Here is a 22,858-nt window from a genome sequence, read left to right on the forward strand (position 1 = left end):
CGGGCAGATCCATTACGGAGCGGCGTCTACAAGCGGATCCCCGTCCTCACCTACACATAGATAAAGCTGCTGCTCGCGTGCTACTCACATGGTGGACAACCTTGGAGCGTGAATCTATATGCGGCAGTCCAGCCGCAGAGTATGCACCACCCCGTTAACGTGGGGGTCACGGCAGTGAAGTAGCAGCCGTACATGGAATCGAGGACGGGCCCACTTGTGGAGTCCATACAGGACTTGATTGTGTGCTTTCCGTACTACACTTCCCAGAAGTCTCACTGGAGCCTCCCATCGACGGGCGAGTTATACAATTGGAGAAGTGTAGCGGGTGCGCACACCGCTTCCGTTAAAGCCCCTGAAGAGAAGCAGATGGAGCTTCGAAACGCGTCGGGCAGATCCATTACGGAGCGGCGTCTACAAGCGGATCCCCGTCCTCACCTACACATAGATAAAGCTGCTGCTCGCGTGCTACTCACATGGTGGACAACCTTGGAGCGTGAATCTATATGCGGCAGTCCAGCCGCAGAGTATGCACCACCCCGTTAACGTGGGGGTCACGGCAGTGAAGTAGCAGCCGTACATGGAATCGAGGACGGGCCCACTTGTGGAGTCCATACAGGACTTGATTGTGTGCTTTCCGTACTACACTTCCCAGAAGTCTCACTGGAGCCTCCCATCGACGGGCGAGTTATACAATTGGAGAAGTGTAGCGGGTGCGCACACCGCTTCCGTTAAAGCCCCTGAAGAGAAGCAGATGGAGCTTCGAAACGCGTCGGGCAGATCCATTACGGAGCGGCGTCTACAAGCGGATCCCCGTCCTCACCTACACATAGATAAAGCTGCTGCTCGCGTGCTACTCACATGGTGGACAACCTTGGAGCGTGAATCTATATGCGGCAGTCCAGCCGCAGAGTATGCACCACCCCGTTAACGTGGGGGTCACGGCAGTGAAGTAGCAGCCGTACATGGAATCGAGGACGGGCCCACTTGTGGAGTCCATACAGGACTTGATTGTGTGCTTTCCGTACTACACTTCCCAGAAGTCTCACTGGAGCCTCCCATCGACGGGCGAGTTATACAATTGGAGAAGTGTAGCGGGTGCGCACACCGCTTCCGTTAAAGCCCCTGAAGAGAAGCAGATGGAGCTTCGAAACGCGTCGGGCAGATCCATTACGGAGCGGCGTCTACAAGCGGATCCCCGTCCTCACCTACACATAGATAAAGCTGCTGCTCGCGTGCTACTCACATGGTGGACAACCTTGGAGCGTGAATATATATATATATATATATATATATAAGGAAAGTACCAACCTCTACGGTCCTCAGTTTAGGCGGTGCCACATCCACGACAGGACTGCCGTGATTTAAAAAAAAAGTGATTTATTTCTGGATGTCAAAATTCTGGTGTGCTGCAATTAAATGAACTTTGAAAAGTTTTCTGTAACCGTGTGCATTTCCGAAGCTCTTGGGAACTTTGAAATACAAAAATTAAACGGCAGTCCTGTCGTGGACGTAGCACCGCCTAAATTGAGGACCGTAGAGGTTGGGACTTTCTTAACTCTATCACGGGGTAACGGACAGCATGATTTCCACCAGCAAAGACGTCCAGAGGCCCACTAAAGGCAAGTACGACAATGACAAAAATTAAAACAACAAAACAAGCCCACTGGAGGGTGTGACTCAGCCTGGGAACACCGTGTTCCATAATGCAACAAATTCCAACTTACCTGAATAAACCAATCATCAAGCAGGACACTATTTAAATGCACAAAAAACCGAGACTGTTTGTTTTTCTGTTAGTCAATCCTGTGAAAAAGTGCAATGTATAACAAAACCCGTCAGGAAAAAGTGATTTATTTCTGGATGTCAAAATGCTGGTGTGCTGCAATTAAATGAACTTTGAAAAGTTTGTCTGCTACCGTGTGCATTTCCGAATCTCTTGGGCACTTTGAAATACAAAAATTAAACGGCAGTCCTGTCGTGGAAGTGGCACCGCCTAAACTGAGGACCATAGAGGTTGGGACTTTCCTTAACTCTATCACGGGGTAACGGACAGCATGATTTCCACCAGCAAAGACGTCCAGAGGCCCATTAAAGGCATGTACGACAATGACAAAAATTAAAACAACAAAACAAGGTCCACTGGAGGGTGTGACTCAGTCTGGGAACACCATGTTCCATAATGCAACAAATTGGAACTTACCTGAATAAACCAATCATCAAGCAGGACACTATTTAAATGCACAAAAAACAAGGCTGTTTGTTTTGCTGTTAGTCAATCCTGTGAACAAGTGCAATGTAGCACGAAACGCGTCAGGAAAAAGTGATTTATTTCTGGATGTCAAAATGCTGGTGTGCTGCAATTAAATGAACTCTGAAACGTTCGTCTACTACCATGTGCATTTCCGAAGCTTTTGCGCACTTTGAAATACAAAAATTATACGGCAGTCCTGTCGTGGAAGTGGCACCGCCTAAACTGAGGACCGTAGAAGTTGGGACTTTCCTTAACTCTATCACGAGGTAACGGACAGCATGATTTCCACCAGCAAAGACGTCCAGAGGCCCACTAAAGGCAAGTATGACAATGACAAGAATTAAAACAACAAAACAAGGCCCACTGGAGGGTGTGACTCAACCAATCATCAAGTAGGACTCTATTTAAATGCACAAAAAACTGAGGCTGTTTGTTTTGCTGTTAGTCAATCCTGTGAACAAGTACAATGTAGCACGAAACGCGTCAGGAAAAAGTGATTTATTTCTGGATGTCAAAATGCTGGTGTGCTGCAATTAAATGAACTTTAAAAAGTTTGTCTGCTACCGTGTGCATTTCTGAAGCTCTTGGGCATGTTGAAATACATATATATATATATATATTACCTACTGGCGGTCGCCAGTAGGTATATATAGTTAGGATGTTTTTTGAATAGGGATTTCTGAAAATTCTATGTTGAATAACTTTGGCGTTGATGGATGGAATTGGCTGAAATTTTCAGGAAAATGGCACATTTTGTTTCTGAGCGTCCCCTGAAAGTTTGGGGGGGTTTCGTCAAGCAGGGGCCGAGAAAAAAGGGGGGTCCCAAAATGTGTTTTTAACATTGAGATTTCCATAGGGCGGTTGGACTCACTTTTAGCTCGAACGGCTGAATGGATTTCTATGAAACTTGGCAAAATTGTAGAGACTGTTTGCCAGATGTGCCTTTGCTAGGTCTCAAGATATGTGCTCCAGTGGATTTTGAGAAATTAACGTTCAAATAAATATATATCTGTGACAGCGTCCCGGTTAGCGCCCCGGTTCGCGTACCAGATGCGTAACGGAACTTCGCGAGGAGAAGCCGATTGGCTCTCCGGTGACTGTCAACATTCTAAACAGTCCGGTGCGGCGGCCATCTTGTCTCTCGGTAGGATCGAGAGACAAGAGGTGGAAATAAACGAAGGGGGAAATGAATAAAAGGGGGCAAGGTAGACCCTCCTGACCCCCTAGGATTGATGTGGGGCATATTGAAGGGCCCCGCGGGGCAAAAAAAAAAAAAAAAAAAAATTGGATTTTTCGCGGTGGAAGCGCTACCCGGTACGCGAACCGGGTAGCTTACCGGTAGCGTAACAGGAGTCCGCCATCTTGCGTTAAGGTCTAATTTGGACACAAGATGGATGCTAAACAATGCTGGGATTGTGTAAAAGGGGGCAAGGGAGACATATCCTGACCCCCTAGGTTTTGTGAGGGTGGATGAGGAGACCCATATATGTCCAAAAAAAATGTTTTTTTTTTTAATTTTCGCGCGGTTAGCATCCGGTGCGCGAACCGGGTAGCGCTCCGGAAAGCGTAAATGGTGAAAATAAGTTAAACAAAAAGTTACATTTAAAATGTATTTAGAGTGATCATAGTTAGGGTAGCTATTTTATAAATGGGAGATAGTTCTGAAAAGAACTTTTTTTTAATTGTTTTTGTTGTTTTATATTTTTTTATTATTTTTCTGAACATTTTTTTTTTTTTGTATTTTTGGAACAATTTTAATTTTTTTTGGTTTTTTTTGAGGGGGAACAACGAAAAACAGGCATTAGAAACGGCTCAACAGGAGCAAAAAAAAATCACTTTTTGGGGCCTTTTGAGCACTTGTGATTTTCAAATGCTCTGTTCATTAAAATCACACTCATCTCCCCGTGGCAAAGTAGTCCCCCACAATGAATACACACTAGCTTGATGTGATGAAAATTGCTCTGGATATTGGGGACCGTCTCCCTCGCCTCTGGTCCCGAAAAACTTTCCTGTGTTGAGGTGGTGGCCACAGGAGTTCGTAGGTTTTCACGGAGGTCACGCACCTCAGCCACCCTGTAATTTATTGGATGCCACCTTTGCATGTGGCGATGCATAGTATAGTTCCCATAGCTATATTTTTTATCTGTGCCTCAGGACAGAACTTCTTTGCAGATCAAGCATGTGACATAACGGGCATTGGCTTTTTTTTGGGTTTCTGGGAATTTAAAAAATTGCCAAATGAAACTGTCCTTGTGATGGGATTTCCGGGGCTGTTCAGGCAAGAATACTCTCTCATGTACGTCCTCTTCCTCTTCTTCCTCCTCTTCCTCAGGGTTGGGAAGGAACTGGGTAGGTGGTCCTTCCTTCCTAGGAGGTGGTGGTGGTGGTGGGGGTGCACCAGCTGCAGCTACTATTGAAGCCATCTCTTAATAATAAAAATAGGTCTTCCTCTCACAAAGTTGAAAGTCAGAGTGAGAAAAAAGGTGGGGGCTTTCATCATTTGGGAAAAAAATGTTCTAAACCAATGAAAAGTGTTATTTTTAGGTCACATGACCTAGCCTTACATCATTAGGAAACCAAAAGTGAAATGAACCAATAAAAAGTTTTATTAACAAGTCACATGACCTGTTACGCTTACGTTACGCGCTCCGGGCCGCGCCCCGGATCGCTTCCGGGGTGCTGCGCTTCGCGCCTCGGTTCGCGCTCCGGAGCACTTCCGGGTGCGCTAACGCGGCGCGTCATAAGACGCATTACGCGGCAACGCGATACGTCGCGCTTACGCGACGCCTCACGATGTTGTTTTCTAACACGGCAGTTGCGGTAACGGAACGTTTACCGGTTCGCGGACTGGGTCGCGGCACCAAATTGAGCTAACGGGAAGCTACCCGGTGCGCGGACCGGTAGCGAAACAAAAAAAAAAATAAAAAAAATATATACATAAAAAAATTGTATTAAAAACATATAAAATATATTTTACGATTAAAAGAAGAATACATTTTACAGCTTTTGATATTTGCTATTAAAAAACCATTGAAATTCACTGAAAAAACCATAGGTTATAGACCATATATAGTTAGGAATTAGCATTTACAAAACCTTGAAAATTCACTGAAAAAACCATAGGTTTGAGACCATATATAGTTAGGTGAATATTTTAATCATACAAAACAAATGAAATTCCCATATATAGTTAGTTGCACTAACTATATATTTCGTGCACCCGCAATCCACTGCTGATTATGTCACATATTACATCATTCATGACATGGTCAGTGACATCACTGATGACATCTCAAATGACATCACTGATGACATCACTGATGACATCTCAAATGACATCACTGATGACATCACTGATGACATCTCAAATGACATCACTGATGACATCACTGATAACATCTCATTTGACATCATTGATTACATCACTGATGACATCATTCATGTGCTAATACGATGAACCTCTTCAGACTCTAATATAACCTTAGATACACTCAGTGTATACAGACACTCACACGCTGTCACTCATCCATGGAGTTACTCACACACCTAGTCAGTCATGCAAAGAATCAATCTCACCTCCATTTCCTCAACTATACAGTTATACACACCTTACTTATTCAAACATATACTAACACATATTTACTCTCTTATACAATCCCTGATACAAGTTCACAATGATCCATACAGCCACTCACACATTCACTGGCTCTCATGCACAGTTATTTATATATGCCAACTCTCACATGTACTGTGTTTTACATATGTACTTACTATGACATGTAGCATTGAGATATCCATTCACTCATCAAGACACTCATGCACACAGTCAACCGCCTATGTAGCTGTTTCCATAAGCACTCTTGAACTCATACACCTAGTGAATCAACTGCTCACACATCTATGAACAGAGTCACACACCTCCCAGCCACCCCCACACACACTCAATCTCCCATACAAATACTTGGGCAACCAATCAATAACACATATAGCCTCTCGTATAGCTAATGATGAACACATGCAGCAGTTTACACCACAACAGACATACTGATGCACACATTCAGACAGTTTAGTCACTAACCCATGCATTTAGGACGACACATTTATTCACTCACTCATACAGTCAGTCACGCACCTACTAAATCCTTCATCCAGACACTTATACATCCACTCATTCTTCAATATGTAAAACATATTTAAACTTTACAGAAACACACAGTCACTGGATGATGTCATCAGTGATGTCATCAGTGATGTCATTTGAGATGTCATCAGTGATGTCATCAGTTATGTCATTTGAGATGTCATCAGTGATGTCATCAGTGATGTCACTGACCATGTCATGAATGATGTAATATGTGACATCATCAGCAGTGGATTGCGGGTGCGCGAAATATATAGTTAGTGCAACTAACTATATATGGGAATTTCATTGGTTTTTTATGATTAAAATATTCACCTAACTATACATGGTCTCAAACCTATGGTTTTTTCAGTGAATATATATATATATATATATATATATATATATATATATATATATATATATATATATATATATACATATATACACACACACACATACATATATATATATATATTTTTTTATATATATATATATATTCACTGAAAAAACCATAGGTTATAGACCATATATAGTTAGGAATTAGCATTTAGAAAACCTTATTTTACTCACACAAAACCATTGAAATTCCATATATAGTTAGTTGCACTAACTATATATCGCGCACCCGCAATCCACTGCTGATGATGTCACATATTACATCATTCATGACATGGTCAGTGACATCACTGATGACATCACTGATGACATCTCAAATGACATCACTGATGACATCACTGATGACATCTCATTTGACATCATTCTTGTGCTAATACGATAAACCTCTTCAGACTCTAATATAACCTTAGATACACTCAGTGTATACAGACACTCACACACTGTCACTCATCCATGGAGTTACTCACACACCTAGTCAGTCATGCAAAGAAACAATCTCACCTCCATTTCCTCAACTATACAGTTATACACACCTTACTTATTCAAACATATACTAACACATATTTACTCTCTTATACAATCCCTGATACAAGTTCACAATGATCCATACAGCCACTCACACATTCAGTGGCTCTCATGCACAGTTATTTATATATGCCAACTCTCACATGTACTGTGTTTTACATATGTACTTACTATGACATGTAGCATTGAGATATCCATTCACTCATCAATACACTCATGCACACAGTCAACCGCCCATGTAGCTTTTTCCACATGCACTCTTGAACTCATACACCTAGTGAATCAACTGCTCACACATCTATGCACAGAGTCACACACCTCCCAGCCACCCCCACACAAACTCAATCTCCCATAGAAATACTTGGGCAACCAATTAATAACACATATAGCCTCTCGTATAGCTAATGATCAACACATGCAGCAGTTTACATCACAACAGACATAATGATGCACAAATTAAGACAGTTTAGTCACTAACCCATGCATTCAGTGAGACACATTTAATCACTCACTCATACAGTCAGTCACGCACCTACTAAATCCTTCATCCAGACACTTATACATCCACTCATTCTTCAATATCTAAGACATATTTTAACTTTACAGAAACATACAGTCACTGGATGTTGTCATCAGTGATGTCATTTGAGATGTCATCAGTGATGTCATCAGTGATGTCACTGACCATGTCATGAATGATGTAATATGTGACATCATCAGCAGTGGATTGCGGGTGCGCGATATATAGTTAGTGCAACTAACTATACATGGAATTTCAATGGTTTTGTGTGAGTAAAATAAGGTTTTCTAAATGCTAATTCCTAACTATATATGGTCTATAACCTATGGTTTTTTCAGTGAATTTTCAAGGTTTTGTAAATGCTAATTCCTAACTATATATGGTCTATAACCTATGTTTTTTTCTGTGAATTTCATTGGTTTTTTAACAGCTAATATCTGTAGCTGTAAAATGTATTCTTCTTTAAATCCCAAAATATATTTTATATGTTTATGAATAATTTTTTTTTTAAATATTTTTTTTTCTTCGTTCCCGCTTCGCGAATCGGGAAGCTTCCCGTTAGCTGACCTTGATGCCGCGAAATAGACCGCGAGCCGGTAAACGTTTCTTTACCGCAAGTGCCGCGTTAGAAAACAACATCGTGACGCCTCCCGTCCGCATGACGTTTCACGTTGTCGCGTGATACGTCATATGACGTGCTACGTTAGCGAACTGGTACGCGAAGCGAGTGCCAAAGCGCAGGTTTCTGGAAGCAAACCGGGAGGCCCTGCAAAGCGCTTAACGTAAACACAGCAAGTCATGTGACTTGGTAATAACACTTTTCATTGGTTCATTTCACTTTTGGTTTCCTAATGATGTAAGACTAGGTCATATAATCTAAAATGAACACTTTTGATTGGTTGAGAACTCTTGTTTTTCCCAAATGATGAAAATCCCTCCTTCTTTCCTCACTCTGACTTTCATCATTGTGAGAGAAAGACCCTTTGTGATCACTGAGCAATGGCTTCTTTAGTAGCTTCAGCTGGTGCTTCCCCACCACCTCCACCACATCCAAGGAAGAGTGGACCACCTGCTCAAGTTGTAATTCAACAAGAAGAAGAAGAAGAGGAACAGGAGGACGAGCACGAAGAGAGGCAGTTTTTGCCTGAGCAGCCCAAGACGTCTCACTGGAAAGAAAACTTCATTTGGCAATTTTTTAAAATTCCCAAAGGTCAGAAAAAAGTAAATGCAAGATACGTAACTTGCCTTATATGTCAAGATAGACTGTCCAGAGGGACCGACAAAAAATACAGTTTCGGAAACTACACAATGCATCGCCATATGACTAGGTGGCATCCTAACAACTACAGTGCTGCACAGTTTCGGAACGACCTAGATAATCTCCCTATTATGGCCAGAAGATCTGTTGTACCGGAAGTAACGGGACCAGAGGGCAGGGAGATGGTGCCAAATATACAAATGAGATTTGGTGAAGTAAAACACACCTGCGTATTTTGCGATGGATTCATTTCCTACGGAGAAAGAAGCATCACTCTGATCAACAGAGCTATTGACTATCATATGCAAGTTTGTCCGAAACGCCCAAAATAATAAATACTTCTTTTTTTTGTTTTGTTGCTCCTGTTGAGCCCTTTACAATGAATCGTTTTCATTGCCCCCTCCAAGAAAAACCCAAAAAAATATAAAACTGTTCCGAAAAATTCAAAAACAGTAAAAAAATGTTCAGAAAAAAAAAAAAAAAAGTTCTTTTCAGAACTACCTCCCCGTTATTAAAAAATTGGTACAATATTTGGAACTGTGCCAACCTCTATTTCTCTTAGTTCGCTTCCTAGTTCGCTCGCTGGTACGCGAACTGGAAGCGAACCAAAAACAGTAAGTATAAGGGAAGGAAACACACACTTATGTTAAAAGAAAGACAGCTATAGGGGAGTAAACTAGAGATACTATTACCCATAATCCACTGCTGATGATGTCACATATTACATCATTCATGACATGCTCAGTGACATCATCAGCAGAGGATTGCGGGTTTTTTGGCAACATGCCTTATCCACGGTTTAATAACGCTGCCTTTTGCTTTATATAAGTTTTCAAATTGTATGAAATATATACCAATAGGTCTTTATGAACCTTTAGGTAGTGCTTTTGTTCATGAGGTCTGGTCGCTTCCATACACATACAGATGTTTCAAAGATGATCAAGAAGTTTATCTGAATGGAGAGGAATGCACTGAGACGCCAGATCATTCACTAATGTGTAGGCACATACAGTTACACGATTCATGCAACAAACACCGACCAAATATGGCTTGCGTGTTGCAAGGCACGCCAGTTCCTGCTATCATCCCCACGTTCAAGTTGTTGGAAAATGGTAGTTATTTGATGCTCAATAATGAAGATTGTTCTGAGTTAATTAAAAGTATTCCTTTTATCGTAACAGTAAGTGAACGGGTTATTTGCTGCAGAAATGTTCTATTTCCTCCCACACATGAACATAGGGAGTTTTCAATCTGGCCACAAATACCAACCTTGGGACACGTTTCAACGGCATGGCAAGAATAAGAGCTCTTTTGTCTCAGAGAGAGGTGGCCTTGAGTTCGGCCCGTGAAACTTTCGTACTTCACATAGCGAACACCCGTACACAGGTTTGCCTTTCAATTTCAGCAACATGTTTCCGACTATCTTTAACGCATCCTCCACAAAATCCCTGGCACACTTTTTTAAAGTTGTTACCAGTGGTCTCGTGACTTCATTTGAGAAAATCTTTGGAGTCATCCCTGCTCCCTTTCATTGTATTTTCTGCACTCTGGTTCGTGGATTGGCATTTTTACTTGCATTACCAGCGGACGCTCTTGTGCTTTTTTACATTTTTAAATATGGATGTCCCTCCTATGCAACCTCCGACCCTGCAGCTGCTGACACTGTTCCGCAATCGCATGCTAGAATATTATGGCACAATGCCGTTGGCGATATTAAGCACGGCATATGGATTATCTTTTCGGTTCTCCTACTTCACCTGTGTCCAGCCTGTATTTCACTGCCTGACCTGTGATTTCGATTGGGCCATTGATTTGTGTCTCTGCGGACCGGTTTCTCCTGACGTCGACTTTAATCAGCTGATGACTCCTATCATTACTCACGAGTTGATTTGTCCTGGCGAAAGGATTATGGCTGTGGCATTGATGCATGGACTACTTGGTCCCTGGAATTTACTGGCGGCAGCACAGTCTTTCTTGGAACACAGCTTTCTTGAAAACCCACCGAGCTGTCCTCTGATGGTGATAGAGGATCCGGTGCTGGGAGAGCACGTATGTTCTTTTCCGCTTTTAAATTGGATGGCTGAACTGTTTTCGGATGAAGACGGTGACTTCCTATTGGAGGCTGTTGCAGCTTATTTTGCATACACAGTTATGTCATAGACCTTTTTCATGTTTGATATGCTGAGTACTAGCATTTCATTGACAATTCATTGACTTATTTGTCAAGTTTTTATTATTTACCTTGCCTATTGGCTTAAGACTCGATAAAGTACTTGGCTGTTTTATTTTTCTTTAGCATTGAATTTTCCTAGTTTTTAATGCTTTACCTTGCGGACCGTCCACATATAAACTTGCAATCTGCTCTCATGAGATGGCACTTCTATTATCTTATTCAGTTCGTTTCCGGATCATGAGGAGGTGTCATCTAGGTCCTGGATATCTTTACACCGTGTTAAGTTAGCATGGGCTCATTACCGGTTTAAACGCCATTTTTCCTTTTTTGCAACTTCTGCACACGACACTTAGTTGTTGCTTTAGCTTTCCACCTAGTAGTTCATCGTGGTTTACATGAGAATAATATGTTATTGGTCTACTATCTGCTTTACTTGTTAAACTATATCTGTACAGCGAGTGCTAAAGTTTCAAGAACAACACGATACAGAATTGTTATGAGGTCTGATCTCCACGACTTCATACTCATAACATAAGTGCAACTTCTGCCAATTCTGGGCATGAGGCGGGTTTTATATTGCTTTGCCGAACACACATACACAACAGTTGATGCGGTTCACATGAAGAGAGAGCTGGTGTATGCTGATGTGATTCCTTCAAATCTAAGACACTAAAGTATGGGCACGCCCTAAACCAACACAAAGAGACCTTCTTAGCAAATAATATAATATGTGTATTAGGGAGGGTGAGATATAAGCAGCCGCGGGCCGTGGAGGGAGTTACGATGGGGCAGGGAGGCGGGGAGGGGGAGAAGCAGGGTGGAGCCCTCTCTACCTTGCCCCTCCCCCTCCCCGCCTCCCTGCCCCACCGTAACTCCCTCCACGGCCCGCGGCTGCTTATAAGTGTTGCTAACTCTTATTCATTTACAGCATGTTAACATACTGTCACCATTCGCTTTTTATGTACTAGTAACTATGCTGGTAATTTTGCTACTGATAATATGTGTACTTGTATTCTCCACCCTGCTTCTCCCCCTCCCCGCCTCCCTGCCTCACCGTAACTCCCTCCACGGCCCGCGGCTGCTCATAAGTGTTGCTAACTCTTATTCATTTACAGCATGTTAACATACTATCACCATTCACTTTTTATGTACTAGTAACTATGCTGGTAATTTTGCTACTGATATAATGTGTACTTTTATTATCTAAGGTACTACGCCTGAGAAGACGGCATTAGTAAATAAACATTTCAAATACACATCTGTTCTTCTTAACTCCATGTTCTGGTTTCTAAGAAATCTATAACGACCGACTGTTCATGAGTTCCACGTATCCTGAGGTACTATAAGTTCATATTCTGGATTGTCTAAACATTGAGAGTTTGTTATATCCAATGTGACACTGTACCTAGCTTGCTAAATAGTTTTTGATTACTAACGTGAGTTTTGGGACACCCTAATTCGCCGAGGTTCCAATCCTCTGTCCACAGTTCTGTGTGAGAACAGAAACCCTGCGACAGGGGCACCCCCGACCCTTGCTGGAGCTTCATCACACTTGCGATACAACTCCAGCAATGCGCCACCTTTACGGCACAGATACATCACGCATCTGTGCTGTTTTTGCCCCATGATGCGCCGCATTGTAAATGCAGCACACCATAGGTGACGGAACAGCGGCACAGAATGACTAACACATCCCTGGTGATGCGCCAGTCATCATAAATCTATCCCTATGCTTCTTATCTTGTTAGAGATGAACCGCCATATGTATCATCAAAGTTATTTGCATTTCCTAAATAGCGAACTTTAAGGAATAAATAGCGATTCTTTACCATTCCTAGTTTGCGATGAGCTATTTGCTAATTAGCCGAATGTAGCCCAATGAAGCCCAATGTAGCCCAATGTAGCCCAAAGATGGCCGCCAGACACACAAAAAAACAAATGTAGCCCAAATATCAGCCAGATGTAGCCCAACTATAGCCCAGTGACAGAATGACCAATCAGCTTCGCAAACCTCCGTTACGCGAAGCGGAGCGCTGTTACAGATATATATCTTTTTTTGAACGTTAATTTCTCAAAATCCACTGGAGCACATATATTGAGACCTAGCAAAGGCACATCGGGCTACCAGTCCCTAATATTTTGCCAAGTTTCGTGCAAATCCATTCAGCCGTTCAATTATTATTTGTATTATTTTTTTTTGCCCCGCGGGGCCCTTTTAAAACCTCCACATCAAACCTAGGGGGTCAGCGAGGATCTACTATGCCCCCTTATAGTTATTTCCCCCTTTGTTTTGACCTCCTCTTGTCTCTCGATCCTACCGAGAGACAAGATGGCGGCCGCTACGGACTGTTTGGAATGTTGACAGACGCCGGAGAACCAATCAGCTTCGCTTCACAAAGCTCCGTTGCGCGAAAGGTCCGCGAACCAGAGCGCTGCCTGGTCCGCGCTTACAGATATATATCTTTTTTTAAACGTTAATTTCTCAAAATCCACTGGAGCACATATATTGAGACCTACAAAAGGCACATCGGGCTACCAGTCCCTACAATTTTGCCAAGTTTCGTGCAAATCCATTCAGCCGTTCGGGCTAAAAGTGAGGCCAACCGCCCTATGGAAAACTCAATGTTAAAAACACGTTTTGGGACCCCCCTTTTTTCTCGGCCCCCCCTGGACGAACCCCCCCCAAATTTTCAAGGGCTGCTCAGAAACAAAATGTGCCATTTTCCTGAAAATTTCAGCCAATTCCGTCCACAAACGCCAAAGTTATTAGACATAGAATTTTCAAAAAACCCATAGAGAAAAAATCCTAACTATATATACCTACTGGCGACCGCCAGTAGGTAATATATGTATATATATATATATTCACTGAAAAAACCATAGGTTTGAAACCATATATAGTTAGCTAGATAATTTAATCATACAAAACCATTGAAATTCCCATATATAGTTAGTTGCACTAACTATATATTTCGCGCACCCGCAATCCACTGCTGATGATGTCACATATTACATCATTGATGACATGGTCAGTGACATCACTGATGACATCACTGATGACATCTCAAATGACATCACTGATGACATCACGGATGACATCTCATTTGACATTACTGATCACATCACGGATGACATCTCAAATGACATCACTGATGACATCTCAAATGACATCACTGATCACATCACTGATGACATCATTCATGTGATAATACGATGAACCTTTTCAGACTCTAATATAACCTTAGATACACTCACATCTCATTTGACATTACTGATCACATCACTGATGACATCTCAAATGACATCACTAATGACATCACTGATGACATCTCAAATGACATCACTGATCACATCACTGATGACATCATTCATGTGATAATACGATGAACCTTTTCAGACTCTAATATAACCTCAGATACACTCAGTGTATACAGACACTCACACACTATCACTCATCCATGGAGTTACTCACACACCTAGTCAGTCATGCAAAGAATCAATCACACCTCCATTTCCTCAACTATAAAGTTATACACACATTCACTGGCTCTCATGCACAGTTATTTATATATGCCAACTCTCACATGTACTGTGTTTTACTTATGTACTTACTTTGACATGTAGCATTGAGATATCCATTCACTCATCAATACACTCATGCACACAGTCATTCGCCAATACAGCTGTTTCCACATGCACTCTTGAACCCATACATCTAGTGAATCAACTGCTCACACATCTATGCACAGAGTCACACACCTCCCAGCCACCCACACACACACTCAGTCTCCCATACAATTACTTGGGCAACCAATCAATAACCCATATAGTCACTCATATAGCTACTGATCAACACATACAGCAGTTTACACAACAACAGACATACTGATGCACAAATTGAGACAGTTTATTCACTAACCCATGCATTCAGTGAGACACATTAAATCACTCACTCATACAGTCAGTCATGCACCTACTAAATCCTTCATCCAGACAGTTATACATTCACTCATTCTTCAATCTGTAAAACATATTTAAACATTTCAGAAACGTACAATGACTCGATGATGTCATCAGTGATGTCATCAGTGATGTCATTTGAGATGTCATCAGTGATGTCATCAGTGATGTCACTGACCATGTCATCAATGATGTAATATGTGACATCATCAGCAGTGGATTGCGGGTGCGCGAAATATATAGTTAGTGCAATTTCAATGGTTTTGTATGATTAAATTATCCAGCTAACTATATATGGTTTCAAACCTATGGTTTTTTCAGTGAATTTTCTAGGTTTTGTAAATGCAAATTCCTAACTATATATGGTGTCAAACCTATGTTTTTTTCAGTGAATTTCAATGGTTTTTTAATAACAAATATCTATAGCTGTAAAATATATTCTTCTTTATAATGAATACTATATTTTCTATGCATATTTCAATGGTTTTGTGTGAGTAAAATATCAACTTTAAAGGTTTTCTAAATGCTAATTCCTAACTATATATGGTCTAAAACCTATAGTTTTTTCTTTGAATATATATATATATATAACAATCCGCATTGAAGAATAAGTGGATGTATAAGTGTCTGGATTGAAGATTTAGTAGCAGTGTGATTGACTGTTTACTTGACTAATTTGTAGTGTGTCACTAAATATATTGGATAGTGACTAAACTGTGTGAATACTATTTTTTCTATGTATGTAATATTTTTTTTTGGGATGTATGGAAGTTTTTTTATTTTGTTTTTATTTTGCTTTGGTACGCTTCCGGTCCGCGCCCCGGGGTGTGCCCCGTTAGCGAAACTTTGGTTGGCGCCCCGGTTCGCGCCCCGGGAAAACAACATCGTGACGCGTCGCGTAAGTGTGACCTATCGCATAGCCGCGTGATGCGTCTTATGACGCGCTACGTTAGCGCACCCGGAAGCGCTCCGGAGCGCTACAGAGCGTGACGCGCAGCGCCCCGGAATCGCTCCGGGGCGCGGCGCGGCGCGGGGCGCGTAACGTAAGCGTAACAGGTCATGTGACCTGAAAATAACACTTTTTATTGGTTCAGAACCTTTTTTTTTCAAAATGATGAAAGCCCCCACCTTTTTACCTCATTCTTACTTTCTACTTCCAGAGAGCAAGACCTGTTTTTGACAATGGCTTCTATAATAGCTGCAGCTGGTGCTTCTCAGCAACCACCACCACCACCAAAAGGACCACCTCCAACACTGGACTTTGGTGGAGAGGAAGATAATGAGGATGAAGAGGAGGAGGAGGAAGAGCAAGTAAGGCAGTTCCTGACAGAAACACCAATGCAGAGCCATATTAAAGAGCACTACATATGGCAATTTTTTAAAATTCCACCTGGACAAAAGAAGGTCAATGCACCCCAGGTGTCTTGTTTGATCTGTGAACATGTACTTTCTCGTGGCAACCCCAACAAGAAATACAGCTTTGGGAATCATACAATGATTCGCCACATGGAGCGGTGGGATCCTAATAATCTTTCCCAAGCACAAGTAAGGGATCTTGCTGCCAACCCCCCAAATGTCATCCCAGGCACCTCCAGTGGACAAAGCTCATTCGCCGGACCAGAAGGCCGAGAAATGGTCTACAATATTCAAACTCCTTTTGAAAACTACAAAATAGTTTGTATATATTGTGGAGGAACTATCAGTTTTGGAGAAAAGAGTATTACTTTGATTAACCGAGCTGGAGAAAATCATAAATGCAACAAGAAGACAAAACAATGATTCATTTTTATTTATTTTTGCTCCTGTTGAGACATGTTCAAACACTGCTTTTTTGTTATTTCCCCTAAAAAAACACTAAAAAAACACAAAATAGTTTTCAAATATCTTAAAAAATCAAAACATTGTTCAGAAAATTAATTTAAAAAATGAAAAACAAGAAAAAGAATAAAAAAGCAGTTCTTTTCAGAACAACCTTCCATTTATAACAAAATTGCTAAAATTTTTACACCCTGTCTTTCTTTTTTTCTCTTTGTTGCGCTTCCCGGAGCGCTGCCCGGTTCGCGTACCGGGCGCTCCCCCTCGAAATTATTTTTAATAATTTTTTTTTTTGCCTATATGAGCATCCTAAGCCCCCCTCAGAAAACCTAGAGGGTCAGGAAGTGACTACCGTGCCCCCTTCTACCCATTCCCAACGTTGTTTGTCCTCCATCTTGTGTCTCGATTGTACCAACACACAAAATGGAGGACTCCCGTAACGCTGCCGGTACGCGTACCGGGGCGCGCACCGGTAAGCGCTCGCTAAAAAAAGGTGGGATAGTAATTTACAGAAAAACCACTGGAGACACTTTCATCAAATATAGAATAGGCCCTACTACATAGCAGTCCCTACCATTTACCCAAATTTGGTGGTATTCCGTTGAGCCATTTGGGCTGTAGCCCTGTCTAAATATCCTGAGGTAAATTACATGACAAAAACACATATGAAACTGTTTGAATTTTTAACCAATTAAAATGTTACTTACATTTTGTACTTTTATGTGCTGACATTTGATTGGTTAAGTACATGAATATATATAAAAAATGAGAGGGAAGCATAGCCATTTTGACTAACACTACCTAAGGTACATTTGGAAAAGAATTTGACAGAAAACTTCAACTACTTTGAAGAAGGTAAGTTGTTAATTTGAAAGGAGAACTATGTTATGCACTTTAAGTTAATTTTGTAAAACGTTTTCAGATAGTTATATACTGTCCCTCTATAAGAGTTAGACATTGAGAAAGGCTTAATTATTTAAATTATTGATTGAGTTAGGCTTCTGTGGTATAATTATGAATTTACTTAGGCTTCATCACAGGCACTTTTTAATAGTTCTACTTCCTGCCTGAAACCACACAGTGCCCAAAGATAACTTCACTGTTAAAAACTCACAAGTACCTGTCTGAACTTAAACCCAACAGTGCCCTATCTCTACTGATATATTTATTTTTTATGCAATTTACAGCAAGAAAACGGAAGCACAACAAAATGGAAATATTATTTCATTTGAAATTAATATGGAGAACAATACTAAGGAAGACAAAGAAGAAATAGACTTTTTGGATGACACTGTAGACCAAGACTTAATTAAATGTGTTGAAGAATGTGAATCATGGAATGAAAAGGAGGACATACTAGATGAATTAATGTTGCAAATTCTTTTAGATTTTGAAAAATCAGAACAATAAATTTAAATTTTAAAAGTTAAAATTGTTTGAGACATTATTCTTTTTTATATGAAAATTATGGAATAGTGCCAAAAAGATATAATATAAAGTGAGACTTCAAATATACTGTGCAACTTTTTTGTGTTACATAGTAAGTTTGCTCATAGTTACTTCCTTTCTCCAACTATATTATCTCCAATGTGTATTTAACATCTCTTTATCATCTCCGGCCTCCATATTGTTTCTGCTTTCCTGACAGACTATGGTATGAATTCCATATACCACAATTACTTCTGAAACAACATGCAAGATATCTACAAAGGAGACGGTGTATATTAAATTTTAGACTCTGCATTGGTACCTACATGTTGCTACTTAAATTAAAAAAAATTAAAAAAAAGAACAATCAATAAACAAACAATATTTGCAAAGTCTATCATTCTTTTCTCCCCATAGTACGCTCCCCGGACCGCTTCCCTGTGCTCGTACCGGGCGCTCCCCCCAGAAAAAAAACGAATTTTTTTTTTTTTTTTTGCCCCGCGGGGCCCTTTTAAAGCCCCCACATCAAACCTAGGGGGTCAGGAAGGATCTACTCTGCCCCCTTATGGTCATTTCCCCCTTTGTTTTCGCCACCTCTTGTGTCTCGATCCTACCGAGACACAAGATGGCGGCCGCTCCGGACTGTTTAGAATGTTGCCAGACACCGGAGATCCAAACTGCTTCTCCTCGCGAAGTTCCGTGAAGCGCCCGGTGCGCGCACCGGAAAGCTCACCGGAGCGCGCTTACAGATATATATATTTTTTTTTAACTTAAATTACACAAAATCCACTGGAGCACATATTTTGAGACCTAGCAAAGGCACATCGGGCAAACAGTCCCTACAATTTTGCCAAGTTTCGTGGAAATCCATTCAGCCGTTCGAGCTAAAAGTGAGTCCAACCACCCTATGGAAAACTCAATGTTAAAAACACGTTTTGGGACCCCCCTTTTTTCTCGGCCCCCACTTGACGAAACCCCCCCAAACTTTCAGGGGACGGTCGGAGACAAAATTTGCCATTTTCCTGAAAATTTCAGCCAATTCCGTCCATCAACGCCAAAGTTATTCAACATAGAATTTTCACAAATCCCTATTCAAAAAAATCCTAACTATATATACCTACTGGCGACCGCCAGTAGGTAATATGTATGTGTATATATATATATATCTCTGGGCACAGCGAACTTTGCATCCTGCAGCAACAAAAAATGACTTGCAACAAACACCCATTGGAGGGTTTCAAATTAATGTCCAACCAAAAAACCACATGTACCAGAAAGCACCACGAGCCATGAGGGGCGGTCCACCGAGGACAAAACTATTAATTAAGGCAACAAACATGTGGTTCTACTTACAAATAAGGAAGCAGTCACGGCGCACCTCTGAGGAAGTTCGAGTTAAGAACGAAACATGTAAGGATTGCCGTTTTGCTGAATAAATGAGGGATACAAGCTTCGCTGGTGATGTGCGGCTGATTCTTTCCTTTTGGAGGGGTTTTTGGGAATATATATATATATATATATATATATATATATACTGAGAAAACCATAGTGTTCAGGCCGTATATAGTTAGGTATTAGCATTTAAAAAAACCTTTGAAATTCACTGAAAAAACCATAGGTTTCAGGCCTTATATAGTTAGGAATTAGCATTTAAAAAACCTTTGAAATTCACTCAAAAAACTATAGGTTTTAGGGGGGTTATAGTTAGCTGGACATTTCACTCACACAAAACCATTGAAATTGCTCCTATATAGTTAGTTGTACTACCTATATTTCGCGCACCCGCAATCCACTGCTGATGATGTCACATATTACATCATTCATGACATGGTCAGTGGCATCACCGAAGACATCTCAAATGACATCACTGATAACATCACTGATGATATCATCCTGTGAATGTGGTTTGCTTCGTTATTTAAATATGCATTATATGTATAGCAATTTGCATTGAAGAATGAGTGGATATATAAAAATAAATATTTGGATGGAGGATTTAGCAGCAGTGTAATTGACTGTTTACTTTAACAATTTATAGTGTCTCACTAAAGATAGTGGATAGTGACTAAACTATATGAATATCTGTATCACTTTGTCAGTTGTTGTGTAAACTGGTTCTCCAGTTGGTTACTAGCTATGTGAAAGTCTATATTAGTTATTGATTAGTTAACTGAGTATTTGTATGGGAGAGTGAATGTGTGTGTGGTTCGGTGGGGGGTGTGTGACTGCCCAAATATGTGTGAATAGTTGATTCAGTAGATATATGAAGTTAAAACTACATGTTCTAACAGTTGTTTGGGTGAGTGAATATCTTTATGGGTGTGGTGATGAGCAAATATATTTCTCAATGGTACATGTCCAACAACCTAGAAAAAGAAAAGGCAGTGTATGTGTCAGTTGTTGTATATAAATAAGTATACATAAGACTCAATGATTGTGTGAGTGACTATATGGATAACTGTATACTTGTAATAATGATTTTATAATACACTAAGTATGACTTACTATCTAAATGAATAGATGAAGTGGTGTTTGTATAAGTGTGTAGCTAAGTAAGTATGTAAGTATGATCCATTGTTTGCATAAGTGAGTAGGATAACTTCATATGTGAATAGGCTGTGTGCTGGTGTGTAATGTCGATATAGGTGTATAAGTATTTTTGATAGTGTTCTATTGTTCATTGACAGCATGTATGAGTAAATCTACAGGTAAGTGAATAGATGTGTGTATATATCTAGGAATCTCTGAGTGGGTTTTTAGATACTTGTATTGCTGTGTCAATGGATTCAAATATGATACTCTGTATTTTACAAAGAGTGATGAAAGAATTTACTAGTGTATGAAAAGGTGTATGTGATTGTCACGTGGACGATGTCATCGGTGATGTCATCAGTGATGTCAGTTGAGATGTCATCAGTGATGTCACTGACCATGTCATGAATGATGTAATATGTGACATCATCAGCAGTGGATTGCGGGTGCGCGAAATATAGTTAGTACAACTAACTATATAGGAGCAATTTCAATAGTTTTGTATGAGTGAAATGTCCAGCTAACTATAACCCCCTAAAACTTATAGTTTTTTGAGTGAATTTCAAAGGTTTTTTAAATGCTAATTCCTAACTATATAAGGCCTGAAACCTATGGTTTTTTCAGTGAATTTCAAAGGTTTTTTAAATGCTAATTCCTAACTGTATAAGGCCTGAAACCTATGGTTTTTCAGTGAATTTGCAAGGTTTTTTAAATGCTAATTCCTAATTATATAAGGCCTGAAACCTATGGTTTTTTCAGTGAATTTGCAAGGCTTTTTAAATGCTAATTCCTAACTATATCAGGCCTGAAACCTATGGTTTTTTCATTGAATTTCGAAGGTTTTTTAAATGACATTTTTTAAATGTATTAATTGTTATTTTTTTTATACTGATTTACTACATTTTTGCAGGCAGGTGTTCAGAGGGCACCTCCCCTTTTTACAACACTCTGCAGCGCAGCTCCATGGCGCTTACTGGAGATACCTGTTGGACTAGTTCTCTCTAGGGGACCTCTGGATTGAAGAGGAATTAATTTCCCAACTTAAACTGTGCAAACGTGCCCTTTAGAGAGTTCTAAATTGGGGAATTAAGTTCCCTTGCATACTGGGGGTCCCTGGAGGCCATTTAGCCCACTATGAGCCTCCATTATGCGCCAGGGGGCTGCGCTGCTTTTCCCCGGGGGACGGCGGTCCCTGGGGCAGTGTAGGGGGGATTGGGGCCCCCCCACACTTCTTTATCACTATGCCACGCGATTTTGTCCCCCCGGGGGGTAATTTAAAAAAATAAAAAACGTGTTTTAAAAAAAAAAAAATTGCCCTTGGGGGTCTTTGTGGCACCACCTTGGCAGGCCTAGGGGGTCAGGGTGTTTCTACCCTGCCCCCTTTTTCTGTTCTACACGTTTGTTTTTCTGCTTTCTTGTGCCTCGGTCTACCGAGCACAAGATGGCTGCCAGCACTTCCTGGTTTGAAGTGTTGAAAGCCAATGAGCATGCAGCTCCTGCTCAGAAAGTTTTAGAACTCAAAAAGGGGACAGGGTAGAAGCACCCTGGCCCCCTAAGCCTGCTCAGGGGGTCGCACAAGGACCCCCAAGGCCCCCCAAAAAACATTATGTTTTTTTGGGAAAATCATGTGGTTCGCACCCCGCGATTTTTTATATACATTTTCTTTTGTTTTTTGCCTTGGCGGTCCCTGTGGGACTCCCTGAGCAGGCCTAGGGGGTCAGGGTGCTTCTACCCTGCCCCCTTTTTGACTTCTACACGTTTGTTTTTCTGGTTTCTTGTGCCTCAGTCTAAAGAGGCACAAGATGGCTGCCATCAATTTATGCGACAGACAGTGGCAGCCAATCAGCATGCAGCTCGTGCACGGGTAGGTGCACGCA

The sequence above is a fragment of the Lissotriton helveticus genome, chromosome 4_1 (genome assembly GCF_964261635.1).
Source record: "Lissotriton helveticus chromosome 4_1, aLisHel1.1, whole genome shotgun sequence".
Taxonomy (NCBI): Eukaryota; Metazoa; Chordata; class Amphibia; order Caudata; family Salamandridae; genus Lissotriton; species Lissotriton helveticus.